Raw genomic sequence first — 11,905 nt, 5'->3', positions numbered from 1 at the left:
ACTTTCGTGTACACCATGGTACGATTATGAGAAACGGAAAATGAAAGAATTCATTGTTGACGGTGAAAGAAAAATAGCAGGGTGAATTAGCGTCAGAGGTTGTGTAAAGACTTCACATTTGTAAGTAATTAGGTTGGATTCTTTGCAGTGAACACAGAAGGAAAGTGATTAGTTATATAAATATTCCTAATGGGAATTGGCTGGCAGGGATATGGCTTAGGCAGGTAAGAGAGCATAGCATAGAGGGTGGGCGTGTAGCTAGTTAGGTGGTGCAGGGCAGACAGGTTTTTATGCTCTGTTCAAGGTAAGGTCATTCATTTGTTTGGCTTGGACTGGATAGATTTCTTTCTTGGCCTTACCTTTGCAATGCTCTTTGAGGTTCTGAAAGAAAGCGCTTTCAGTAACTAGAGAGAGATCATAAGGCAAGCATAATTACGTATATAAAACATAGGAAGCATGTCGCTAATTGCCCTGCCTACTTCCTCCTTGTAGTACAGAGAGATACTGGCCAGAATAGAATGGGGTGGCTCCGCTCGCTCTGTAATGTGCATGGCAAGGATTTCTTCGTCAGGGCATGTATCGTGGGGAGGCATAGGCATGTCCCTTTTACATTCAAGATCTGTATTGAGGCAGGGCAGTTAGAAGCTTATGCGGGATAGCCAGCCAGGCCACTATTGATTACTTCAATTCCCCTATTTGATCAACCTCCCTCTATTTTATTAGGGCCTCGGTTGGGTGGGTATAGATAAGTGGTAAAATAGAGCAAGCTTGTGGGGGTTTAACTTATAGGGAAGGGGGCCTTCCACACCACCCTTTCACTTTCCAATTTGACAGGTCCCAAGGCTTCCAATTTACAACTCTCTCTCATTATTGCTTGTCTTGTGTTCCCTCTCTTCTTTCTGCCTGCCATGCCATCCACCCACACACATCCATTGGGGTCTGTATGGTAGCTGCCCATCACCCGATGGTGAATTTGAATACATGGACCTTCCTTCGTCCAAATTTCCCTCTATCCCCCGATTGATCGATGTTGACCCTCCTAGTGTGATCAAGCAATAGGTGACCAGTCATGCCATCCAGCAATTGCATCCATCGGAGCAAAGGACTATGGTTGATCCCTCCCTACTATGGGATTTGTACGGCTTCCAAACCAGAGCATGATAAGTAAAAGGTGGTTCAAATAAGGCAGGGAGCATCAGTTATAGGCTTAGGCGATACAGATAATGACTTGGTAGTTTGGCAGGTAACTTCTCTACTTAGGCGGGTGAGCTCAAACCCTCCTATTCAAAGTCCATTCCCCTCAAAGCAAGTTTGGTGTAGGGTGGGTCTGGTTGATAAAAAACCACCTTAAACACGGTGGATAAAGGCACTACGTGTTTTTCCGGGTTCGGAAGGTATTTTCCAGATGGGGTCCCGAACTATCTATTGTATATAGTCAAATTGATTCAGGCCTGGGTGCCTTCATCATTAAGTCAAGGGTTGAAGTGATTAAAAGCTTCTGAGATGCAATTTAAAATAAGGCAAAACCCTCGTGTTGAGTGGGTCAGACAGGTATGGTCCATCGGGGTTGATAGCTCTCTGTTTTATTTAGGTAAATAGCTGATTTCATGCATTTCATGTAATGTTAGAACTTAGCACCTTCCTTCCAATAAGGCAGGAAGCATAAGTTCTAGGCTTATGCGGGTGAGGTTGAAAACCTATTAAAAGTCCATCGGCACCCAAACAATGAGTTTATAATTGCAAGAATCGCCCTCAAAAGGCACCTTGATAAATAAGATCCCCATATCAAACTAAAGGTTAAGTGCGCAGCAAGAAGATCGATAAGAAGTGTATAAAGATAATCCAATACACTAACCCAGAGATATAACTAAAAAGGCAGGCACCCTTCGAAAGAAGATCCCATAAAAGGTGGGGGGTGCTAAAGAATACAAAACTCAAGACGGTATCTAAAATCCTATCCATAAAAAGGTTGACGGTATCTAAAATCCTATCCATAAAAAGGTTGATCAAGACAAGAATCGTCCTCAGAAGGTGGTTTATAAAGAAGATCCCATATTAAACTGGTAACCAGAGAAGATCCCGAAATAACGTATATAAAGACTGTCCGATATCAACCGGCGAGGCTTCGTCGTGATAAGGAAGATCCCTGAATCCAATGAATGACCTGGCTGGCACAAAGGGAAGCAAGTTTCTCAATAATAGTATTAGTGCCCATTGCATATTCCACAAAAGGGTTGGTGGAGGGATCAAGAATCTAAGCGGTTCCCATTACTGACTAGTGGTATCTGTCCAACATAAAGTAATTCTGTAGGGTCTAAGTCACCTTCATGTGCTGACCCCCACCCCAATCTCTTAATTCTGGCTGTAGTTTCTCAATCCAAGAAGGCAGTTCCCACGCACAATCCAACAAAAGATTGTTTCATTTCTGTGTCAGCCACTTCCATTAATCCATTAAGCTGAATCATTCATTTCTTCCCTAAAGGAATGGCTGTATAGTGGTACCTTAAGTCTGCTAGGTCTGATATAAAGAGTTGAGGATTGTAGAGATTCCCATCATAAAAAGGCACCTGGTTGGATTGTTCTGGTCGATCTGAAAAGCCCTCGCAAAATGCGAATTTTATAAAGAAGAATTGGGTTTGTACGGGTAGCTACCAACGACTGCCAAATCTTACTTTAAGGTTTATTCCAGGCATTTGCTTCTCTGTATCTGCATGAATGGCCTGAACTCCTGTCCAATTCTTAGAAAGTCCTCAATTGAGCAGCGGTCTCCACAGCATACCTGTTCGACTTGTAGATTTCTTCCATGCGTCATGTCACCAACAACATTGGAGTTCCGAATGCACCATGACTTCTGGACTTCTGCCACACCCTGTTCACACCACCTCTTTTGTTGTCTACCATCCACCAACTCACACATTACAGTGACTGTTTCTGCATTGAGTTGTTGCTACCTCAATGCCAGGAAAATCCCAGATCGACTACCTACCAACTAGGACACCAATGCCAGCCAAAAAAAATGCAGAGGCCTTTTCCCCACCACAATCCTTGATGTGAAATAACTAATGCAAGCCCTTGGGCTCGTACACAGATTAGCAGAAAGAGGGAGGGGAAATCGCTGAACCTGTGACCAGAATTAAACAACACGGAGAGGAGATGATCTTTTCGGATCTGCAAGAATAATTAAACCACGAGTGAAGAGGAGCTGATCCACCATGCACTTGATAAATGAGAAAATTGGCAGTCGGTTGCATCAGGGATTGAGGTGTGAAATAGAGGCTATAACCCATTACCCTGCTGGACTTGCAATACGAGACACTTGTGCACAGCTTATATTGGGAACTCAATATTAATAAATGTCGTGGAAGGGGGATGAAATGATGAGACCCCCTTTTTCTTGTGGATCTTTTACTAAGGTTTGTTCCTATATTTTTTAGGTGGCCTGCCTCCTTATTATGGACTTCCAACACTTGATAATACGATATTTCTTTGTAAGTGTATGGCCAGTCTAAGATTATTTGAACTCAACGAGATAAACAAGGATTTTCAGGGTTGATAGATGGGGGGACCTCATAATAATTAAGGAATCCCCTACTATTACATGATTCACCGCTTGCTCGTTTAGCAAATGCGAACCTTGAAGTGAAGTGCTACCATCGCCTCTGCATTATTATTGGTGACAATACCTAGTCTCCAAGCAAAGTCTATTTCCACTTTTCCTAAGGGATAAAAAATGATCTCCGCTCTACCCCTAGTTTTAGTAGCTAATGTTGCAGAATATATCAAAAGATTACTTGTATTACATTTTCAAGAAAAGTCAACGCTGCAAAGGAAAAGGATGATAAATGTACCCTGCCAGTGCAAACTTTTGTCAAATTTTTACAGATAGCTGTCATCCCTTCTAGTATTTTTCCTCTTGATTCCAGCATGGAGTTAGCTTGGTCAAAAGTCTTCACAAGTTAGCTGTTGCTTTGGATATCCACTATTTCTAACATTAATTTAAATAGAACTATTTTTATAGAAATGACCTGTGGACAGGACATCTTTTTACATATCTGGTCCCATAGACTAGATATAGTCTCGTGGACGTTAAAATTTCATTTCATATTTGGTCGTTTGCTAAGTGTGTAGATCTTAATAACATTTCTTGAAATTTCATTTCATATTTGGTCGTTTTCTAAGTGTGTATATCTTAATAACATTTCTTGGATTTCATTTCATATCTTAAAATTTCATTTCATATTTGGTCGTTTTCTAAGTGTGTATATCTTAATAACATTTCTTGGATTTCATTTCATATTTGGTCGTTTTCTAAGTGTGTAGATCTTAATAACATTCCTTGGTAATTTTCTGCATGAGCTATACGTTGTGCTTGCATTCTTCTTCGACACTACATATGGAGGGAGAATTGTTTGGTTGCCTCGCGACATCTTTTTCCAATTTCACGTTTTCATGTGTATAAATTGGGATTTCTTTGTCGATAATAAATTTTGCCCATTATGGGTAAAAAGCTTTTAAATAAATATTATGTGAGAAATTTGGTGTGCACTTTAGTTTCTGTTCCTTTCAGGTGCACGTCCCAGATTTATCAATTCTGATCTTTCCGTTTCATTAAACAATAAGAGCGGAAGAATGAGCGGAAGAATGAACATGCCTGTGAGATGGTTTTTTATCACAAGCTGTTATTTAGAGTTAGTGCTTGTTGTCTTCCTGTGTGCTAGGTTGACATTCATTAACGTGGAGGGGTTTGATAGGGACATGGGATTTAGTGCAGTGCGATGTTTTTCTTTTGTTTTCATATATTTTTTTTGAGATACTGCACTATATAAAGGTTGGTACAAAACTAGGAATCAATATGCACAAAACATAGGGTCATAAATCTTATCTCCATGGTGGAAAAACCAAAGTAAAATTGACCTCGTAACAATGAAATTGTTTCGTAAGTGAAATCGTAACAATGAAATTGTTTCGTAGGTGCATTTCACTTGCATCCTCATAGATATTGGAAGAATTTTGGTCACACCTATTTGTGTGACTTGAATGTTTCTTGGGGGCAGCTTTTGGTGGTTTTGATGTTATATTTTTTTTTAATGTTTTTTTTTGGAGTTTTCTTTGTGAGTTTGAAATTACCATTTTGTTATTTGGTTCACTTGAACATGAGTATGCATCTTTGTGTGATACTCTCTAGAATGTTATGAACCATGTGTATGAAAAATTGTAATAAGTCAATGGATATAATCTATTTTGAGGGGAGATCTCTTTTTACAACGATTTCAATACAAAAGACAATATGAGATGATCCTAACTTTATGTCTCTTTGGTATATATATAAGAGATCTATTTTGAGGGGAGATCTCTTTTTACAACGGTTTCAATACAAAAGACAATATGAGATGATCCTAACTTTATGTCTCTTTGGTATATATATAAGAGACAAATGATACAATTATAATGAAACAAAAGACAGTATGAGATGATCCTAACTTTATGTCTCTTTGGTATATATATAAGAGACAAATGATACAATTATAATGAAAGTTTATAGTGAAAGGCTTTTGTCGATCTACTAATATAAGATTAGAAATGTAATAATTCAATCTCTAGGGCTTAATAAGGAGTTTTTGTGTTTAACATGCCCCTCCCCCTCAAACAAGTGTTTTTTCATAACACTAGGCGTTTCTACATGAATAATTCATCTTTCTAGGTTGCCTTTTCCATTGGTAGGTGTTGAATTTTCTACAAGAGTGAAGACCAAACTTTGATTTTTTGATCTGATAATTACTTCCTAATGATTTCCAATCAATTTTTTTTTGTCACTTATATCATTGAGCAATTGGTTGAATAGATTAGCACTAGCATTATATTATTGAGCAATTATGCACACAGAATCTCAACAATAATGCAATGAAAACAATAGGATCACAAAGAGAAAACCATGCACAATAGCGACAACAAATCTATCTTGGGAAAAACACAACAACTCTTCTATAAGGAGAATTTGTTCTTCAACAATATTTACAATTCTAATAATACTTTAGAAATCTGTGCCAAAATCCAAGTCCAAGATATTAGTCAAACTTGGTCAAATACATGCTAGTCAATGTTGGCCAACATTTTGAATTTCAACTTGAGTCCAAGTTCAGTGTTGTTGGTAACAATGGTTGACTATGGCATAAAAATGCGGTCGAAGTGTTCCTCTTTTGCGGCCAAATTTGCCCCTTTCTTTGAGGTCAAATTTAGTCAAATTCATGGTACACAATGGATTCTCGATCAAAAAGAGCAGATTCAACTTAGTTAAATGACAACTTCTTTATCTTGGTCAAACTTCATATTTCCTCCTCTTGACTTTGTACGTGTGATAAGGCTCAAAGAGTAGGTGCCCACATGATGTCTCAACTCTTGCTATGTCATAAATTATTGGTATATTTGGCTTGTGGGTTGCTGGAGATACTCTTGGTGTTATAGTGACAGTTGGAAGCTTTGATCCCAAGCATTGCTTAGATTATTCCAATGTTTTGTGGATTCACCATGGTTTATAAAAATTTGATAGTCAAGTGGTTGAGAGCATGGCTTGTTCTCCCATCCATTCAGGTTCAATTTCAAGGCACATGTTGGGCCTATTGTAATAAGGCTCGAAGAATAGGCACCCCTACCCACGTAATGTCTTGGATTTTGCTAAGTCATAAGTTATTGGTATATTTGGCTTCTGCGCTGCTAAATATACTATTGGTGTTATAGTGGTAGTTGGAATATTTGGACCTAGATTCACTACTAATTCACCACGATTAAAAAAACACAATAGAAAAAATTGTATTCAAGAAAATTATATTTCAAGTAATAGGGAACTTTAAAATTTGTAAAAATTAGTGAGCTTTTTCTAATGCGAATCCTAAGATGACTAGCATATCTAACCTATGGCTTCAGTGGTTGCGACTCAAGGGCATCTAAGCCGTCAAAATCACCTGGTGATCATCCCTGCCCTAGGCCACACCAGCCCTTAACATAGCTAGATTTTTTCCGATTGTGTTTCGAATCGATAACCTTACACCACAGAGTACCTTAACAAAACACCATGTCACTGTCTACTCTATGCCTTGTGGTTGAGGTTTTTCCAATTTTAAAAAGAAAGAAAAATTACATTTTATGAAGATATTATAAACCCCCCAAGCATTTTATAAATATATGATAAGGCCCCTTCCAATTTTGGAGGGGTTAATGCAATCTTTGCAAAATGGAAAAACAAGGAATCAATATGGACAAAACATCGGGTCATAAATCCTATCTCTCTGATGGAAAAACCAAAGTAAAATTGACCTTTCAACAATGAAATTGTTTCATAGGTGAATTTCACTTGATGATATTGCCTTCAATATATGCATCCTCATTGATATTGGAAGAATTTTGGTCACACATACTTTTGTGACTTAGCACTGTCATATTTCTTAGGGTGCACATTCTTGAGGTTTTGACGTTTTATTGTTTTTGTCTTTTGGAGTTTTCTTTGTGAGTTTGAATTTACCATTTTGTTGTTTGGTCCACCTAAACATGATTGATTATGCATCTTCGTGTGTTACTCTATGGAATGTTATGAACCATGTGTCTAAAAAATTATAACAAGTAAATGGATATAATCCATTTTGAGGGGAGATCTCCTTTTACAATGAATTCAATACACAAGACAATATGAGATGATCCTAAGATTATGTCTCTTTAGTATATATATAGGAGACAAATAATACAATCATAATGAAAGAGTATAGTGAAAGGTTTTGGTTGATTTAATAATATAACATTAGAAATGTATTAACTCAATATTTAGGGCTTAATAAAAAGTTGTGTGTTTAGCACGCCCCTCCCCCTCAAACAAGTATTTTTCTTAACACTATGCGTTTCTACATGAATAACTCGCTTTCCCACACTGTCTCTTCCACTAGGAGGTGTTGAATTTTCTACAAGAATGAAGGGTAGAAACTGTTTTTCTGATCTGATAATTACTTCCTAATGAATCAATTTATCTTATGTCACTTATATCATTGAGCAATTATACAAAGAAAATTCAACAGTAATGCAATGAAAATAGTAGGATCATAAAGAGGCAATCGTACATGATAGAGACAACAAATTTACCTGGGAAAAACCTAACAACTTTTCTTCTAAGCAAAAATTATTCTTCAACAATATTTACAATTCCAATACTCTAGAAATCTATGCCAAAATCCAAGTCCAAGATACCAATCGAACTTGGTCAAATACCAGCTAGTCAATGTTGGTCAAACCACCAAAAATCAACGAAATTGACGTTGGTCAATAGTTTGAATTTTGGTTTGAGGTAAGGCTCGGTCCTGTAGTCAAAGGGTTTGAGGTCATCTATGGTTAGATGTGGCCAAAATATGTCGTCAAAGTCTTCCTCTTATGTGGTCAAACTTGCCCCTTTCTTTGCGGTTAAATTCAATCGATTTCTTGGTAGAACAACATATTCTAGGTCAAACAAAACAGATCTAACTTGGTCAAATGGTAGCTTCTTTATCTCAATCAAACTTTAAATGTCCTCCTCTTGACTTCGCACACGTAGATTAGAAAATGGAAAAATGTGTGATTCAAATTTGTCAAATGAGAAAGTCAACTTGTGTATTTATATTTGTCAAATGGGTGCCCTTTTGACCAAGGGTCACACCCTTTCATGGTGGGGCCAACTTCATAGTTTGGGGCCTACATGAAGCCTAAAAACTGAAATTTATAAATTTTCATTTTCATAATTTTCCTTGGCTAACTTGGGAGGTCTTTTGGCATGCGGGAATACTTCTCGATGTTACACAAAAATCAACAATCCCTCTTAGCGAGGGAGGTATTCTCTGCAACATATTTCCCTTCGCTGAAATTTCTCCTTGAGAAAAGTTCATGAGCTTGTCATGTTGATGCATGTCTATAAGATAACTCCATTTTGGAGTGGGCAATGTAACTCTTCATATGTACATGAGTATCCGGGGATTTTGGCCAATGTCCTTTATGGCTCCTTAGGCAAATGTATCAATCTTCTATGGTCACGACCTAGCCAAGTCCTTTTGGCATCCAAATTCTTTTGGCTTCTCAGGGGAGAATTTTCCTTTGGATCATTCACCTTTATGGTCAAAGTCCTTTATGACCTAGCCAAGTACTTTTGGATTCAAAGGTGAATTACATTTATCTCCTTTGGTTGACCTAGCCAAGTGCTTCTCGCAGCCAAGTCCTTTTGGCTTCCAAGGAGAAGATTTGCCCAATCTTATAATTTCCCTTGGTCATTCAGCGCTGGTTGACCTACCCAAGTCCTTCTAGCTTCAAAGGTGAATGTATCCTATAATTTTCCCTTGTAATGCCTTGGGTCATTCACCTTTTTGGTCAAAGTCCTTTATGACCTATCAAAGACCTTACGGCTTCAAAGATGAACGTGTTCAACTCCCTTGGTCAAAGCCCTTTATGAGCCAACCAATGTCCTTCATGGCTTTAGGATTTGATTTTCCCAATCTTGCAAAGACCTCATCATTCCCTTCCAATGAGGGAGACATTCAACATCATACTAAGCTCGTCTTTGAAGTATGTCCACAATATGCTCATCTGTGGATATGTGCTAGAGCTTTACTGCTCCTCTTTGCATCTCGTCTCAAATGAATTGACTTAGCCATGTCATTTTGGCTTCTGAAGCCACATTGCTTCATGACTTGCGATATTCCTACAAAGACTCACTTCACCTCCTGAGACATCTCAAACCACATCCAACTATACAACACAAATACCACATGCTTTGCTACCATCCACTACACATCCCTCGACTCAACCATAAACTAGTTTAGGGTGCTTACTGCAAAGCGAATATCTAACATGATGTTAACCAGGTACATTACGAATCCAATCAACTTCATGTACATCACGGGATTCCCAATTTTGAAACTCCAATCCTAATAAGTAGCGTATCTAGAAGAATCCTTTATTTCAATCTTTGAGGCCAATTTCCTTTGACACTAAAGTATGCCTTCTTATGGTAGTCCTGGTTGCTCCTTTTGTCACAGAACCAAATTCCCTTGCCATTGCTGCTCCCTCTATCACGCATGCAAGTCCTTCCGTTGTAGTTGTAAGCAAGTCCTTTTGATGTAGCTGCTCCCTCTATCATGTAAGCAAGTCATTCTGCTATGATCTCCTCAGAGAAGGCATACTTCTCCTAAAAACCTTCTATATTTGAGCATCTAGTCTGAAAATTTAAATCCCATGACATCTTCTTGGAAGGCTACCCCTTCGACATTGCCTGATTGTTGGTTCCCTTGGAACTGGAAGCTCTTCCTATTGTTGAACACGATCCTGGATGTTAATTTGTACAATTTCTTATTTCGAACACCAAACATCCTTAAGAGTATGACCCTCTGTGGTAGGAGCTAAAATCCTCTTGTAGTCCACTCCCTCTTACTGGGAGAACCCTCTTATCAAAAACTTTGCTTTGTTCTTCTCGATGTTGCTAGAATCATTGCCTTGACAACCTTCACGATGTACCTTCAAACCTCATTCAGGTTGCCATGAAAGAAATAATTATAACCAAACAAAAAAATACAAATACAAGAGTCTGACCAAGGAAAAACAACAATAATTCAGGGAGAAGATATGAAGTACTTATCTCTTGATTTAGAAAAAACACTGTTAAGCATTGTAAGAAATTTCCATTTCCCTCTTGATCCTTGCCTCGCAGAAATAAATGAAGTTCATTTGTAATCTCCTCATCCTCAACATTAGTTGCTTATGCTGCTTTCCTTCCTTGCATGATTTGTAAGGGCTAGGGTTTCTTCATTCCATGCATTAGGCTTAACAAGCCATTCATTGAGCTATCTAGCCATACCAAAGGTTCATCAACAAGCTAGTATCAACACCAAGTCATTCCATATGTTAAGTATACATTACACCAACTCTACTTGCTTTCAGTACTCCAAGTCTTCCTCTAGGGTTTACAAACACTAAGTCTTCCATTTTTTGTACCACACAAGGATAAGGACACCTATCAATACCTTTTGCAACTTCACCAAACTTCTCATGTGCAAATTATACCCTCTATAGTCACATATTCAATCATTGTCTCTTGAAAGAAATTTGTCACTGATTCATCACAAGACACCATCACAACATCTCAAATCTTTAAAGAACATTGACCACTTGTGAATTTGAAGGAAAATAATTATGGGTCACAAGAAACTTGCCAAACTCTAATATCCTTCAAGCCACCATCATGGATCAAAATCCCTTGTGTATATCTTTGTAGGAGTTGTACTCAAATATCTGGGTACTCCCTTATGCTTTTGAGTCTCTAGAGAGATTATCTAGCCTCATCACTAGAATTTATTGCCTTATAAAAACTAGGCGAGGGAGGATTTCTCTTCAACTCCCTCTGGCTTACATGATCCTAAAACTTGTTCTTTTCCTAGTTTTTCAAGATCTCAATCAAGTGTAAAGACTTCATGGCGAACAAAAACAAACTCAACTCCTTCAGAAGGTTCTTGGTTGTTCGTCCTTAATGTTTGAGACCTTCGACCTCCTTTTGAACCCACTATGGTCATGTTCCTACGGCAAGAAAACCCTAAAACAAACAAAATACATATGTCGGCGCCATGCTTTTCCTTTAAAGCCAGAGACTGCAACAGTTCTAGGACAATGGAATGAAAAAAATGAACAATAATAAAAACCTTCTCCTTCCTGAGCACATTATAGTATTTGGTTATATTAGCAATTACAAGTTATCTGACACATGATTCCCAAAGCCTTTCTCAAAATGTTCAAATCTAGGCTCATTCTGCCATCATTCCATATTGGTTTAATGTTATCAGTTATTGTTCTTGTATTTACGGTAGGCATATGTTGTACCTCTTCCTCCTTTGGTTCTCAATGGTAGCATGTT

This window comes from Pinus tabuliformis, chromosome 3_2 (genome assembly GCF_031772625.1).
Source record: "Pinus tabuliformis cultivar Carrire ecotype Pingquan chromosome 3_2, CPIR1, whole genome shotgun sequence".
NCBI lineage: Eukaryota > Viridiplantae > Streptophyta > Pinopsida > Pinales > Pinaceae > Pinus > Pinus tabuliformis.
This window is presented reverse-complemented; position numbering follows the sequence as displayed.